This window comes from Carassius carassius, chromosome 41, assembly GCF_963082965.1.
Source record: "Carassius carassius chromosome 41, fCarCar2.1, whole genome shotgun sequence".
Lineage (NCBI taxonomy): Eukaryota > Metazoa > Chordata > Actinopteri > Cypriniformes > Cyprinidae > Carassius > Carassius carassius.
This window is the reverse complement of record NC_081795.1, coordinates 7363061-7380762: the sequence shown is the minus strand read 5'-3', so window position 1 is coordinate 7380762 and position 17702 is coordinate 7363061. Positions and strand designations below refer to the sequence as shown.

At 37.4% G+C, this 17702-nt stretch overlaps 1 pseudogene; it reads left to right on the top strand.

The window, feature by feature from the left end:
• Positions 1-5044: 5044 nt before the first annotated feature.
• LOC132123034 (breast cancer type 2 susceptibility protein-like) lies at positions 5045-5911 on the top strand (annotated as a pseudogene).
• The last annotated feature ends 11791 nt before the right edge of the window (positions 5912-17702 follow it).

The window sequence follows — 17702 nt, the reverse complement described above, 5'->3', positions numbered from 1 at the left end:
ACCTGACCGATGACTTCTTTTTACGGCCCTCTTCAGTCCATCAACCCCCTCAGGAAGAAGTATGTGAGGAGAAAGGCCTTCAAAGTGAATTTTCTAAGCATCCTCATGAGTTGCTTCCTCCTAACGGCAACCGTGGTTTTAGTACTGCCAGTGGTAAGAAGGTGTCCATCTCAGCTGGAGTACTACAGAGTGGTAAGGATCTGGTGTCTGAGTTTGATGCATCTGCATCATTTGCCATTTAAAACAACTCCGAATGAACCTGCAAAACTAGACTTGCACTCTTTGGATTTTAACAGTTGCACAGAAACCCAGCAGAAGTACTTTGAGCAGGAAGCAATGGCTTGCACTAAAGCTTTACTGGCAGATGATGACCTGAATGTATCAGGCAGTTTTATCCATCTGTTAATGATCTACAGGCACAGGGATCTTTTGGCCATAAGAGAATGAAGCGTTCGTTTGATGCCAGAAATATAACAGCTATAGGCAACATAATGTTCCATGTTTTGAGTCAATACATTTTATTCTTTAACCTCTCATTTTATACAATACTTTGTTCTGTTTAGATTCAGATGAGCCTCCTTTGAAAAGACAACTTCTCTCAGAGTTGGACCGGACGTTAGATACAAAGAACTCAGGCTTCACACCACATAAAAGCTGTCCAAACGGTTAGATCTTTTATTCATAAAGAGATGAAAAATAAATAAATGCTTCTTCATTTTATTTTATTATGAGGTGCTGTATTTAACTTTTTTTTATCTTTTACATATACATGTTGTAGAACATTTGTCACGGTTGGTAAACCGGGAGGCCATGGAGAAATACATTTCTGATTCCTAGGCATCGAGGTTCATCCGCCCTTCCTCTTCTCCGGCGGGGGCGGGATTCTTTTTTGTGGGTAAGAAGGATGGTTCTCTGCGACCTTGTATTGACTACCGAGAGCTGAACAACATCACCATAAAGAACACCTATCCATTACCGTTGATGTCTTCAGCTTTCGAGAGGTTACAGGGAGCATCCGCATTCACAAAATTGGATATACGTAACGCTTATCATTTGGTCTGCATCACGAAGGGGGCTGAATGGAAAACTGCCTTTAACACCCCTAGAGGGCACTTTGAATATTTGGTGATTCCGTTCGGGCTATCCAACTCGCCAGGTTTTTTCCAAGCACTCGTTAATGACGTGTTGAAAGACATGGTAGATCAGTTTATATATGTTTACCTGGATGACATACTGATTTTTTCTTCATCTCTCCAGGAACATGTGCAACACGTCATACGAGTGCTCCAGAGATTACTCGAGAAAGGGGATTTTTTTTTACCAAGGCGGAGAAATGCGTATTTCAGTCTGTTCCCTTGCTAGGGTATATCATCTCGTCTGAGGGAATACGTATGGATCCTGACAAGGTTAAGGCTGTGATAGATTGGCCATCTCCAGATTCCCGTAAGGCCCTACAGCGGTTTCTGGGGTTCGCCAATTTTTATCGATGTTTTATTCGTAATTTCAGCCAACTAGTCTCACCTCTGACGGCCTTGACCTCCCCCAGTACTCCGTTCAGGTGGTCGGATACAGACGAAACTGCATTTACCAACCTCAAGAGCCGCTTTGTTTCGGCTCCCATCCTTGTAGCCCCTGATCCCACATGGCAGTTCGTGGTGGAGGTCGACGCATTAGAGGTGGGAGTAGGAGCAGTTCTTTCCCAACGTGCTGCCTCGGACGATAAGATGCATCCATGCGTGTTTTTCTCACATCGTTTATCTCCTGCTGAACACAATTATGACATTGGTAACAGAGAATTGTTGGCTGTCAAAGTAACTTTAGAGGAGTGGCGTCACTGGTTGGAGGGGTCAGGGGTACCTTTCATTGTTGTTTCATTGATTTAGAGTACATTAGAACTGCCAAAAGACTCAATTCCAGGCAGGCTCGGTGGGCACTTTTTTTCGGTCGTTTTGATTTTACTCTGTCGTACCACCCGGGTTCCAAAAATGTAAAACCCAATTCTTTGTCACATCTTTTTGATCCTTCCGCCCGCCTGGTGACTCCCGAGTGTATTTTACCTCAGAAAATAGTCGTCTCTGCACTCGTATGGGAGGTCAAATAGAAGGTCAAGACGGCCTTAGAAGGGACTCCGCCTGGTTGCCCACCGAATCATTTATTTTTGCCGGAGGAGTTACGGTCCGAAGTTATTTAGTGGGGTCACTGCTCTAATGTTGCTTGTCATCCAGGGATAAGCCGAACCAAGGGTTTAGTTAAACAACGATTCTGGTGGCCACTTATGGCTCGCGACATCCACGATTTTGTTTTGGCTTGCTCAGTTAGCGCCAGTAGTAAGTCGTCTAACCGGCCTCCAGATGGGCTTCTTCAACCGCTGTCTGTCACTTGGAGACCCTGGTCACATATCGCGCTAGATTTTGTTACCACCCTCCCGCCCTCTAATAGCACGACGGTCGTTTTGACCGTAGTGGACCGGTTCTCGTAGGCGGCACATTTCATTCCCTTGCCCAAATTACCTACAGCCAAGGAGACAGCGGTCACTGTCCTAGATCACGTCTTTCAGTTACATGGCCTCCCGGTAGACGTGGTTTCTGACAGGGGATCCCAATTCATATCCAAATTTTGGAAAGAATTTTGTAAGTTGTTAGGAGCGACGGTTAGCCTGTCTTCGGGTTATCATCCCCAGAGTAACGGGCAGTCTGAGCGAGCCAACCAAGATTTAGAGAGAACGTTGCGATGTTTAGCCTCCAAAAATCCTTCTTCCTGGAGCCAACAACTCTCTATGGTGGAGTACGCTCACAATTCGTTACCAGTGTCAGCCACGGGCCTCTCTCCGTTTCAGTGCAGCTTAGGTTACCAGCCACCAGTTTTTCCTAGTCTGGAATCTGAAGTCGCGGTCCCCTCCGCTCACGCTTTTGTCCAGAGGTGCCACCGCACCTGGACCAGAGCCCGCGAGACTCTGCTCCGGATGAGGGAGCGCACTAAGGCCAAGGCTGATCGCCATCGGTCAAAGCCTCCTGTTTACGTCGTGGGTCAAAAGTGTGGCTTTCTACTAACAATATTCCTCTCCATTCCGTTTCTAACAAATTAGCCCCCAGATTTATTGGCCCGTTTACTGTCACCAAAATCATTAGTCCAGTGACAGTCCGCCTCAAATTACCTCCAGCGTACAGGAGAATACATCCCGCCTTCCATGTGTCCAAAATTAAACCCGTGTTTTATTCACGTATTAAACCGCCTACCCCGGTTCTCCCGCCGCCGCGTCTCGTAGATGGGGAACCGACTTATTCGGTGAATCGTATTCTGGACTCGAGACGGAGGGGAAGAGGATTCAAGTACTTGGTGGACTGGGAAGGTTACGGTCCGTGACCGTGATCTCAGGGTTTTGCACTTTGTGGGTGAAGTCTGTGTGTTACGCGTCAGCACTGATTAGTTTGTGGGCATCTCCGTTAATTGTCATCAGCAACAGCTGTCACTCATTACTCATCCCTATATATTGGCTTGTCTAGCGTCTTGTGTTTGTGAGAGCGTTGTTTCATGTTTGTGACCTATGCTTTGCTTTCTTGTGTGTTTCTGCATTGAATGTCCGTGTCTCCCTGGAACCCCGTCCACTCTACGCAACCCACCACCAAGCAACACCACTTACCTTCCCCGCAGTTCCTGTGTCACCCTCTCCTGCTGCCAACTCACCTCCGCCTTCCGGATTCGTCACTCATTGCCACCATCCTGGACTGTGCATTCCTCCCAGCGTCATTTGTGTTTCAGTATTGTCTTGTATCATTGTCTTCATTAAATTGTATTAACCTCGCACTTGCTTCCTGCCACTCCTTCACCCAGTCGTTACAACATTTAAGAGACAGGTGTGTCTTCAGTTACAGTGTCCACCTCAAGCCAAATGTCACTGGTCCAGATTGTTTTACTGTTTTAATAGTTAACTTTTTAATATTTAATATGACAAGACATCTTAAATTCTTACAAGTTCTCTTAAATATGCAGGCGTCCTGTGGGCCAAAAGTCAGATGACCTCGAACAACCATGTTCAACTGTATCTTTCAAAAACAGAAGCAGCTTGATGGGACATCAAACTGTCAAGATGTCTCTAAAGTGTCCACAGGTTTTATCCCACCTTTCAAGAAGGAAAGCAAAGAAACAACTGAACATAGAAATCAAATAGACCAAAGTATGACAATTTCACATAATCACATAATGTCAGTGTTGCACAATATTGTAATTTTTATAGGGTTCTGACCCTAAACCAACCACTTCAGTGAAAAGCATACCTTTGAAAATCATGGACTCTGAAGAGAAAGGTAGCCATTTATTCTTCTAACTAATAGTAATTTTACTACTCATTTTGTATTTTAAATATATATTGATACATAGTATTGGGGGTGTATTGATTTGTATGTCTGTGTCCAAAAAAGATATAGAGATAGATATGAATGATTCTGTGAATGCAGCAATAAATCCTCATGTTTTCTCTTGAGATGTTAATATACACAGACACATGCTGGGAGACCTTGAACCTAGCTAGGGATATGCAAGACATGAGACTCAGAAAGAAGAAAAGGCAGATCCGTCCACTATCTGGCAGCCTTTACCTTGCAAAGACTTCTGGTGCTCCCAGAATAGGTCTGAGAGATGCTGTGGAACGCAAATGTCCCGGTCAATACACACAGGAGGAGGTACATTTTGATAACTTTTTTGATACTTAATTATTCCACTGTTATAAGTCACTGCAAAACCATACTTTGGAGGCGGTATATTACAGTTGCTATAATTGTTTTTATATCTCTCTCCATATCAGCTGTATCAGCATGGTGTACATCAAAAGGTCTCACTAATAACAAGTGAAAATGCTGAATCATTCAGATTTGACTGTAATGACTCAATGTGACAAATGTGAGCTCCTCATGGAGTCTGGTGCTGTCCAGCTGGCAGATAGAGGCTAGTTGGTTCCATCTGCCATCTCATAGTTTTTCACGCAAAGCATTTGAAATGTATTGTGTCACTTTGATATTTGCTATTAGATATGATGAGAATCTTAGAGATGGACAACACTCCAGCTAAGACATTAGTGCTCTGTTTATGTGGTGTTTCTCAAATTGGTCAAAATCCAGAAAAGCCAGTGAAAGATGACAAAACTCCTAATGCAAAGATGGAGTCCTGTGTGGTCTGGCTCACAGATGGCTGGTTTTCTATCAAAGGCCAGTTAGACATTCTGCTCTCTGCCATGCTGAACAATGGCCATCTTTAAATCGGTGATAAGATTGTGACCAGTGCAGCTGAGTTGGTTGATTTCCAAGAAGCCTGTCCTCCTCTGGAAGCTCCTGGATCTCTGATGCTAAAGGTGAAGTTGGTGTCGATGATCCATTACTGCTAAATCCTGCCAGACTCTATATGATTTGTCATTTTTGTATTTCAGATTTCAGCAAACAGCACTAGACGAGTTCGGTGGGAGACTAAGTTGGGTTACTATCGTGACTCTCGGCCTATCACTGCTCACTGCTGGAGGTGTTGTAAGCTGTGTGGATATTGTGGTGTTGAGAAGTTACCCCACTCAGGTCTGCCTCACCACAGCAGATCTGAATGAGATATCTTGATCTTTAAAAGAATATTTTTTATGTGCATAAATTTGCTTTTGTACCAAACAAATGACTGACTTTATCATCAAACAGTGGATGGAGAAGAAGCCCAAGGGTGCCTTCATATTTCGCAATGATCGCGCAGATGATCGAGAGGCCAGAAAACACAGCAAAGTATAAATCCATGAATGATCTTATTTCCAAAATACAGACCGAAAAAGAAGTCGAAAAAGAAGTGGAAGGTAGGGTTTTTACTTAATTTTTATTTTTTCCCCTTTACCTTAAGCTTTATCAGGGGTTTGTATGCAAGCATATGAGGATGACAAGGATTGATGAGTATTTTTCCTCCATGTATAAGGTAAAAAGGAAAGTCGAGGCCAAAGGAGGACATCTAGTCAACATGAGATTGAAGTTCTGCAGGATGGGGAAGAGTTATATGAGGCAATGGAGAGGGATCCTGCTGTTGAGGACAACACTTTAATGCATTTTTTAGATATTTTTTCTAATGGGTAGTGAACTCAAATAAACTAGTGGTCAATAAATCAGCACTGGGTCAATAGAACCTTTAATATATATATATATATATATATTATAATATTATATATATATATATATATATATATATATATATATATATATATATATATATATATATATATATATAATATTTCTAATTCATTTTTGTGATGAATTCATTTCTAATTAATTTTTTTCTAATTCATTTTTGTGATGAATGACTAAAAAAACAGACAGATAAAAAAAAATAGACTTGCAAACATGGAAGGACTTGGGTCATGAATAATAATGATTTGATAGTGTGCTCTTTTGACTTAGATTAGTAAGTAACCAACTATAATTCCCTAGCATCATTGTGCAATGAATTTTGCACCTGCCCTAACTTTATTTATTTTAATGAATGTACAAATCTAAAACAAAAATTTATCTCACAATATGTTGTTTTGATATATTTCTATTAATGTACAGCAGGTGGCGCCTTAACACTTGCCTTTGACTTGCAGCGAACGGTTCAACTCTGTAGGAAGATTGTGAAATCCTATCTGCCATTTCCATATTAATTCTAAAGCAATGTGAATGGAACAAGTAATATGAATGTACTGCTTAATAACCACCAGATATTGACAGCATAGAAAGCAATGGGAATGACAAACACAAGCCTGACATACTTCTCTTGATCTGGCTGGCAAACTTACTGTCATGCTTCGACCGCAAAGACAGACAAAGGGATTTCTTCTCTTCGATCCAAACAGAACATTGTCATATTTAATTATCTTTGAAAATATTACGATTTCAGGCATTTACTCTAGAGAAAATATAGAATGTGGCTGTTTGCTTTTCAGATCAGTTTTAAGGATTTTGGAAATTTAGAAGCAACCCCATAATCTGTTCACTCGTCAAGGAATGCTTCAGAAAACCACAGACGTGCCAGATTTGCAGTTAGCTGCCACCAGTGGCTTTCCTCCACAGTGTTCAGTTTTACATCTATCATCTATCATTGAGAATGTGCTGACTCAGCACACAGCCAGCACTATTTTAAGATCTCTCGCCCACAATGATAAAGATAGTTGACACCACTGTTGTGTAGTGAAGAGGCACTGAAGATGATATCTGTTAGTGGTTGACAGATTTTGGCCAAAAATGGTTCCATGGGCCCAGTTCTGAAAATACTATATATACATAAATATACAATGATTCTAAAGTCTAGAGGATAAAAAAATTAATTAAAAATTAAAGTACTGAACAACAGGCCTAATATACACTACCATTCAAATGTTTGGGGTCGCAAAAATTTTTTTATAAATATATTATTTTCGAAAGAAGTAAGTGATAAGGCTGCATTTATTCGATAAAAATCTATAATAAAACGAACCATTGCAAAATGTTACTGTTGAAAACTATATTTGAAAACTTTTTTAACTTATATATATATATATATATATATATATATATATATATATATATATATATAATTATTAATCATTGCCCAAGTCCTTACATTTTTGAAAGTCTATTTTTTTATCTGTCTGTTTTTGTTTTATCAGAATCAGAAAAAAACATACCTCTTCTCACTAAATTGCACAATTTGAGCTTTTCCTCTCTCTCTTTATCTCTCTCTCTCTCTCTCTCTCTCTCTCTCTCTCTCTCTCTCTATATATATATATATATATATATCTATATATATATATAATACTATTATGGCAATGCTTAATTTTTTGGCAGCAATTCCTCAGTTTTTCAGGTGCAGTTGTGCTGCTTAATATTTTTGTTAAACTCACTTTTAAACAAACATTTGTTACAACATTTTTTTTTTAAATTAAATACTGTAATTTTTTTCTGAAATTAATGAATCCTTTCAAAACAAAGGCAAAAAAATAAATAAATAAAACAGGGGGATTTTGGTGTGTTTTGTTTTTTATTTTGTGCTGCATGAAATGACGTGGTTAAAATCTGTTTAACATTTGTCATGTTTTCCCACATTTAGGTCTGTCTCCATGTGAGAGTCGTTATTTTTGTGTATTGCCTCTAGAGGCCTGATGGGCTGCTTTCAGGCAGCTGCTAAAAATTTCGTAATTATTGCATATATGTCTGTATTTCCTGGCACTTCTGAATATTTTTCTGTTGTATGTTTTATCTGTATCTTCAAGTGCTTGCTAAGGTGAAAATTACTAATATTTTACAGGTTTTTATCGCTCTATATCTTAACAATCTTCAGAAAATAAAACAAACGTAGATTATCTTTCCGAGTAATGCATCACCCAGCCATTTGTTCAACCCAGGATCAAACCTGCAATCTTTGCATTTGTAATCTTGATCTTAACCCCATTATGCTATCAGGGCCTCATGATCTTTGTCCATCAGTACATTTGTACTTTCCGAGAGTACAGAGTACATAAAGTAGGGCTTGATTACCATTCTTAAAACATAAAACTTAAGGCTGTCTTCATCCTCTCTGAGCTGCCCTAATCCAACCTCTTAGGCTGATTCTGGCTTCCCTCTCCCTTGACTCTGCTGAATGAGTTCTGATGGAGAGGTGGAAAGAGATGAATAAAAGGTGAAGGGGTGTTGACATTTGATAGTCCCATATATTCTCTTTGCAACCCCACCAGACTGAATTAATTAAGGGTCCCATTTAACTGTACCATTGGAAAGCCAGATACCATACCAGAGCTGTGATTAAGACTAGACTGTATGTAAATAACAACTTGTTCAAGATCTGGGCAGAATTTTAGCAGCAGCTGTAAAACACTAAGAACAAAAAAATTAGCCCCAAGAACACAGAGAAGGACATTAAAATTAATTTTTTAGTGGTATAATGGCAAATACTTGGACAAATAAGTGAAGCTGTAGTTGAAGAGTCACAGGGTTGTTTATATCCACAATTATTCCACACAGAGAAAATGAATGGATTTATTTATTATTATTATTACTTTTTTGCAGCCGGTACAGAATTACAACTTTACGAAGTTGAATAGTTAAGTGTCATGGTTTAGGTTATTTTATTTTTTTTACCATTTAATGGTTCTATCCCATGCAGCCATACAAAAAAAAAAATCAGTTTCTTGGACTATTTATTCAGTGGCATGGCAGCAATACTGCTGAATTTACAGAGTAAATGACTCCTTTGAGCAGGCTCCTTTTAGTAAATCAGAAATGTACATTTCAACCAGTGTAGTCCAGTTCTCGAATGAATAACTCTTAGAAGCCATTTCTTTTTATTGAAAAAAAAAAAACCCCACGCAATTAATTGTGATTTCATCCTAAACTCTTAAATAAATAAATAGGTGGGGGTGTGTATGTGTGTGTGTTTTGGGCAGGGGTGGGGGGGGGTGGGGGGGGGTCCACAGCGATGCCCTAAAAAGTTTTGGTTCCTCAGCACTACTAAATCTACAGCACAAATAACTCCTTTGAGCACTCCTTTTTAGCAAATCAAAAACAAACATGATTTGTTCAGTTCTCGAATGATTGACTCTTATGAACCAGTTCTTTTAGCGAATCAAAAACACAATAATCTGTAATGCCTAACTCACTATTCAGACGAACTGTTTGATCATATGACAATATATAATTAAAGATACACATACTGTACGTTTTGTCAGTAGTATATTTATAAATATTAATTAAATACTTTTTTTGTTCATCCAGTATTGTTGATTAAATGCAATAATTATTTTAAATATTGCTTATTTATTATAACATAATTATCATAATTTGGCTTTGGAATTTTATATACTTTTTCAAAATAGTATTTTTTTTAAAACATTGTTTCATAAATCCAGTTCATTTTCTTTCTATTCATTGGGATTCCTTTTCTTCAGATTGCTTTAATTAAGCCCTGTGATTGGCATTTGGTCAAGCACTTTAAAATCTTTGTGTTCTGTACCTTTGACTCTTTGAACTTTCGCTCTCAAATCATCTTTTCAATCCTCCTCTTTTTATTTAATTTCCATCTTTTCCTCCATCACCCTCCGTTGCACCTCTTCCAGCAGATCTGCAGTGGAAATGAGTTTCACAGACTGTTGACCTCGTAGACCCACCACCTGAGGTCTGGACCAGCATAGCGACCCTCGACTTCACCCTGCTGTAAATCTTTTTCCACTCACTTTTTTCCCCCCAAATTTAATCTCATGAACATGCACGGAGAGAGGAGGATGTGCAATTTTGTTCAGGATTAGAAGTTAGGGATTTTGTGGCTGGATTAGTTTAATGATCACGGTTTATTTTCCATCCCGAATGAGAGTCCCATTTGATTTGCTTACAAGGAAGCAGAATATCGGTGGCCCATGCAGCTAGTAGAGAAAATGATCTGGAGATGCTGAAAGTCATAAAAAGCTTGTGTGAAGAACATTTTAAATATCTAAAAAAAACTATAAAACACTATAAATAACTTTTTTGTGGAATGGAAAGATTCCATTGATGTTAAAGGTTCTTCATGAAACCTTCAATGCCAATAAAGAACCTTCACACGAGTGTTGGTTGCAAAGAACACTGGCTTTTAAAGATCACTTGAAATTGTTTGTAGTCACAATAACAAATGTTTAAAATATTTGGAAAAACATCGGTGGAAGAACTTTTGGCTCATCCTTACGTCATTTCGCTGACAATTTCTTGCTTTAATCCTTCCCATACATTTTCTGTCAATATATATCAGCTTAAGCATTTGTTGTGATTCTTATGTGGCCTTGTTATGTAGAGCTAAGGAAGTCATTGAGATGTACAATCAGAGTTTAATCAGTTCGAGGCTTCTCAGGATTAAAAAAATGTGGCGGAGAGGTTGAAGGGATTGTGGGATGATGTCTCAGCTGCTTAGAAACCGCATGAGATCTCATGACGTACATCAGCATGACACATTTGCTTCAGCAGGGTGGAAGATAGGGTGAAATATCATACTGGAAGAGAAACTCAGAGACTAAACTAACAGATCTGGCCTCAAGCTGTTTATTCCATTCAGCGCTAATTGTGTTACTTCTCATACACCTCAAGATCTTCTGCTTTTCATAAATAAAAAGAATCCTATAGGAAATCCTAAACGCTTTCATATATGAAAATACATTTTGCCCCACATTTTAAAATCACTTCTGTGGTTTATGGTTTCTGTGTAACAGATGGCGATTTGCTTGTATTGTTTTACCCTCTCCGGTCAGTGTCTTGGATGCCCACACACCTTTCTTGTGGTGGGTGATCTCATATCTTCCACAGTAAATACTCAAGCTATGAGTAACTCTGCCAAGCATCATTATGTCTTGCTCCTTGCCTGTGTGCCTCATTAGAAAGTGTTACCAGAGTACTCAGGCCTCCCAAAGGGCCCTGGTGTTTTCTTAAGCCCTACACCAGAGGAAACTGCTTGGCCTGTGCTGCTTTTTCCGGCCTGTAAATGCTACATTTATTTTCAAAACTCTTCTGAAAATATCTTCTTTCTAAAAGAAGATGCCATGCTCTGAACGACTGCCAAGCACTAACCATATTACAGAAAGATGTAGAGAGAGATGGAATAAAATGAAAAAAGAGTATAAAATTAAGAGATTGTGTATTGTTAGGAAATGTTGGGAGTGGGGTTGGAAAAGCAGTGTCCAGCATTGTTTGTTAAAAGATGCAATGCAACTACTGAATTTTCACCATGACCACTGTTGTTCGATTCTCATTTAAATGATTCTTTTGAGTTGATTCATTTAGTGACTCAGGAAGCGGTTCTTTTTAGGGAATCAAAAAAACAGCTCACAACTAATTTAAAGATGCACACTGTGCAGTGTATTTTTACTATATTGGATTGCATTTATGTTTATTTTAAAATGACCATGAAACATTATTTAATAGCTTTTAAATCTTTTATTGTTAAAACCATCTCATCATTTGGCAATATAATTGCATTTCATTTTCCAAATATTTATTCCTTTTGAGTATTAAAACATTTATTATTGATACCATTAAGAAACCTGAATCATTCAATTTTTCATGATTTCCATTTTGGATATTTTCCAGACAAACTAGATATTGGCTGTTGGCTTAAAGCATAATAACTAGCAAAATCCCCTAATGTTTTGCATTTGAAATGACAAATTTGTCATTTATTTACATAATAGAACCATACCAACTCCATTTTTCTAAGCATTATCATTCTCATTTTGTTGGTCCTTTTTCAGAAGGAAGTGCTTTCTTGAAATGGAATGCATTTACTACTTTTTGCTTACAGAGAGTCTTCCGCCTAAACTGTCACCACAGCAGCAGCTGTCCAGATCACAGCGCACCACAAGTTTTGCCTCGGCTGTGTGTGGCTGGTTTCCTGTCATGATAACAGCCAAATCTGCATAAGGGATCAAAGATGAGTTTCCTTCTACAAACAGCCCAACACAATGCAATTTCAAACATCTAGCGTCAGCTGGGTACAGATCTCAGGCCATGCCCACACCCCAAAACCATGGTCCAGATGTGAAGAGGACCATCTCACGTAAGATACAGATGCTGTTTCTCAGACCACCTCAAAGAAAACTGCTTTTGTCTGAAGCACGTTTTAAATTTAGCTTGTTTTGCTGCACCCAGTTTGCATGTGAAGCTGTGGGACTGGCTACAGACAGACACTGAGAATGTGATTCAGTTAGAGTTGATATTGTTTAGCAAATCAACACTGAGATTCTGCAGTTTTATCGTCAGTCTGTTGGCTTTGCTTCAGTCTGAAGTAGAGCAACAACAAAGTAAAAACATCAATATTGTGAATTATTATTTAAATGTCAAAACAACTTTTTTCTATTTAAATGTTTTGTTAAAAAGTAATTTATTCCTGATGCAAAACTGAATTTTCAGCAGCCATTACTCCAGTTTTCAGTGTCACATGATCCTTCAGAAACCATTCTAATATGATGATTTCTTAATATTATCCATGGTTAAAAACTGTTGTGCTGCATAATATTTTAATGTGTATATATATTAGTGGTGGGCATAGATAATTTTTTTTAATCTAGATTAATCTCACTGTGATCTTGAAATTAATCTAGATTAATCTAGATTAAAATGGCTCATTCGAATTCTGCCAAAGGCATTCAGAATATGTGTGTAACCCAAATAAAATTGACAAACAGTAAGTCTTTGAGAAGGGGTTTATCAAACTAGTATACGCACTGCAGGCGGAGTATGTGTGAAACAGGCGTGAGCTGGGCCATAGCTGGGGTCAGCGGGGCCCCGGTGAAGGTTGTACCAGTGGGCCCTGTTTGAAATTGTTTAATTTGTATGTACGTTTATTTTTATTTATTTGTGCTATTTACACAATGTTTAAGTTTTTTTCAAGTTTGTAGATGTCAAGGTACAGAAACCAAATAATTAAATGTAAAATAGCACTGGATAGTCTTCAATGTAAAAATGAAATATATAATCAAACCTACATTTAATCAGACACCTTTAACATTTCTCACATTATTACAGTTTTGCTATATATATCAAAAATTATATCTGGTGTCTGAATAATTTTTGGTTTGACTGTTAAAATTACAAAGTAATTCAGTCAAGAGCAGTGAGTGATTTTCATTTTCATTTTCTTGGATTAACATTACAGCAGCCAGTAGCTAAATTAGGCGCGGTCACTTTAAGAGACGATGAACACATCCGGTTTTTGTCCTTAACTGTTTACTTTTAATTAAGAAATAACTGACAGTTTTTTCGAGCATAATTTTCAAGGTGAATATTTTGACAAGGTGAATATTTGACATCTTTTTGTTTGTTCAAACTGCGATTTGTATTTGTTCGTTCAGGTGCAGAAGGGGAATTCGAGGAGAACTTCGCAGAAGAGAGCTCGTTTCAGTGTCGCTGTCCGTGATACGCGGCTCTCGATCTCGTGCGCACCGAACACAGCGCGCGAGTAACCAGCTAACTTTACTCTGTTCAGCTTTTCCGCGTCTTGTTTTTGGATGCTTTAATGTTCAAATCGACAAGCGGTAAGGCTTAAAAACACGTGAAAAAGATAAGCTTTCTTGACGATGCACAGCAGTGGCCCGTCAACTGTCCTGAGCATCTTTTTAGGCTGGCCTCAGCCAGCCGGTTACATAAAATATCAAGGTGAAAGTCATCATAGCTTGCTTAGTATAGACCCAGCTCCCAACCCAACTTTGAGAATAGATTAACAGCTATATTTTTTTATCGCCCGATAAGAGACTCACGTTAACGCAGCACGTCAACGCCAATAATGGCCCACCACTAATATATATATATATATATATATATATATATATATATATATATATATATGAATATAAAGTTACTTTTGTAGCATTAAATGTAAACGTTTTTGTAAAAAAAACAACCCTTAGTGCATTGTAAACCCTAATGTTGTCTTGACTTAAAAAATCAAGTAATGTTGACTAAACATTACTTAAAATTTTGCGTTTGGGCCCTGTCACTTAAAAATATGAGTTAATTTAACTAATTTACCTTCAAAATGCATAAACTTAAGATTTCAAGTGTTGTGAGCTCAAAATCATGAGTAATCCTTTGAAAAAACTCAACGTCACTCTGTTTTTCCTTTAATGTGATTGGCCATGGGAGGAATTCTGCCTAGCAACAAGAGAACAAAAGCACTGATTGGTGGATTACAAAATTCGTCCTTTTGGTCTGTTTGGTTTGCTGAACTACATTTCAAGAGGATTTTTTTTAGTGAATTATGTTAGGTGAGTAAAGTTATGTAGATATAAAGTTGTTTTGCATGATTTCTACTAGTGAAATATGTTATCCTTGTGGTACGTGATTTTGATATGGCATGATTATTGAAACGACAACTTATAGTATTTGATGAAGTGGCCCAATCGTTTTGAACTAAATTGATTGAGTAAACTCGTTGCCTCAATTTAATTGAGTAATGGAGTCTCCCAAAACTTACATATTTAAGTTTATTTAACTTGACGGTTTTGTAGATTGCACTTAAATCACTCAGTTCACCAAACTTGGTGCTTATTTAATGTACTTAAACGATTATGTTCCCTTAACTTGGTATTAAAGTGTACTTATATATTTAAGTTAACTCAACGTGTAAATTTAACTTAAAATTATGTTCTTATTTTTGACTGCACACTTTTTGCACACTGAAGTAAAACAAATAACAGCATATTTAAACTTTGACCTTTTGACAAAATGTCACAATATTTATGAAAATACAGTAAACCCTATACTGCACTGTAAAAAAAAAAAAAGTTGTGTCAACTTAGAAAAATAAGGCAACTTATCGCAAGCGCTTTTTTGAGTAAAACTTAACAAAAAATTACTATGTTTGCGTATTTTAACATCAACCTAATCCATTGGGCAAAGTTACGTCCAGTGGACGTCTTTTTATGTCTTTGCAGACGTTGAAAACACGTCCACTGAGGAGACAGAATGTTTTTATGACGTCTTTTTTTAAATGTTTTTTATGTCTTCTGTACGTCCGATATAGACGTTCACAGATCCTCCTTACAAGGTTCTGTGACTTTATTTCTGTCAGACATCTAGAGAAGCTCTTACTGAGAATTAACAGAGGTTTAAATGTTGATACTTGATTCATTTGAAGTCACCATTGTGGTGGAAAGTGTTTGGTTTAGTTGGGATCTTGGTCCAGTTACTTCTTGTGTAAGCTTGTCTTTTGCTGCTGTAACGGTGTATTTTAAAACACTGTTTTTCTGGTGAAGGAAAAAAGACAAACTTAAATGAGCTCAGGTGTTATCAGCTTTTTGTTGGTGTTGGCTTGTCTCTTGCTGCTGTAACTTGTGTGTTGTAAAACACTGTTATTGTGGCAATGAGAGTTGAGATCAAACATGCACATCTTGCTTGTAATGGTGACAAGTTAAAATAAAATGTATTGCTGCAACTGTGGATTCACTTTTATGGATAGAAACCTAGTAGATAATGTACTTTTTGAAAACATCGTCACAAACAGACATCAAGATTTTGGATATGCATCACATCAATGGTGACAATCAGAACAAAAAAGGCTGGAAAATAAGGATGAGTTTGTGCTATGGAGCTCTTTTGTGAAGTGAAGTGAGTGAGTGAGTGAAAAAGTGAAAAAGTAATTGTTTGTCACCATTATTGTGATGCATATGCTAAATCTAGAAGTCTGTGTGTGTGAGTACGTTAAACTTTTACTCAAATTATTTCAAATGCATTCATTTTGTCCATCTTCAAAATAAGTATTTTGCTCTTGGTGCCTGTTACAAATATCAAACAAAACGTATTTTATGATCTCAAATACGTGATGACTTTCTCATCAACAAAAAAACATCTGATAACAACTGAGCTCATTTAAATTGGTCTTTTTTCACCACAAAAACAGCGTTTAATACACCAATACAGCAGCAAGAGACAAACTTACACAAGAAGTAACTGGACCAAGATCCAAACTAAACCAAACACTTTCCACCACAATGGTGACTTCAAATGAATCAAGTATCAACATTTAAACCTCTGAGTGATTTAGGTATACAGTCTACAAAACCGTTAAGTTAAATCAACTTAAATATGTAAGTTTTGGGAGACTCCATTACTCAATTAAATTGAGGCAACAAGTTTACTCAATCAATTTAGTTCAGTCAACTTATTAGGGTTTTCAGTGTGTCACTTTTGATTAATTCAATATTGAATCATGTTGTTTATTGTTATGTTCATGCTCTAAATGGGCTATTTATTTTAATAGAAATACAGTTTTTAATGCATTCAGCAGACGCTCCTATCCACTTCATGGAGAATTCAAGTGCATTCATGCCATGTATTTTATCAATGTTTCTGTGCCTTGAGAACTGAACTTAGGACTGTGGTCTTGGTCGAGCAAATTTCATTGACCTTAATATTTTCTCATTATGTCACTCTATTCGAAATTGCTCAGTGCTTCCCATGCAAGATTAGACATCTTCTAAATTGGATTAATGCAAAATCTCACAGGCACAAGCGGTAATCTAATGAAGGTGCAGGTGCAAATGAAATCATTCCTGAATTCTCCTAGGATGTTTCAATCAGTCCACATGTTACTGTCAGTTCCTGAAATTGAGTCTCAAAGGACATAAATAGACGCCAAAGCAGTATTCCCTGTGTCTGCTGTGACCGAGCTGACTTCCTGTTTCAGATGTTTATCTGATTATAGGTTTATATCATTTTATGCAACCTTCCTGCTGTACAGGAAAGAACATTGGACATTTATATTTCTCAATAATTTACATGCTAGATTACACATAAGATGTACTGTAGACGAACACCTGTGGACTGATTTGAATTCATACTCTCTTCTGTGTGGGAAATCTTCAAGTCTGTAAGATTTTTGTTTTTGTTTTATCCTTTTAAATTAAAATGAATCATTTTATTCAGCAATGATGTATTAAATTGGTCAAGGTGGAATTAAAGACATTTACAATATTACAAATAAAATAAAATAAGTATAATAAAATAGTAAAAAAAGTCAAATAAAATAAAATAATTTTTTTAGCTTTCTATTCATTATAAATACAGGTTTACACACACACACACACACACACACACAAAAAGCAGTCCAACTGTTTTCAACATGCATAATAAGAATTGTAATGTAATAGGATTTGTTTGTGTTTATTGAAAGTGAATGTTGTGGTCGGGATGAGTGGAGACACAATGAAATACATTACAGCT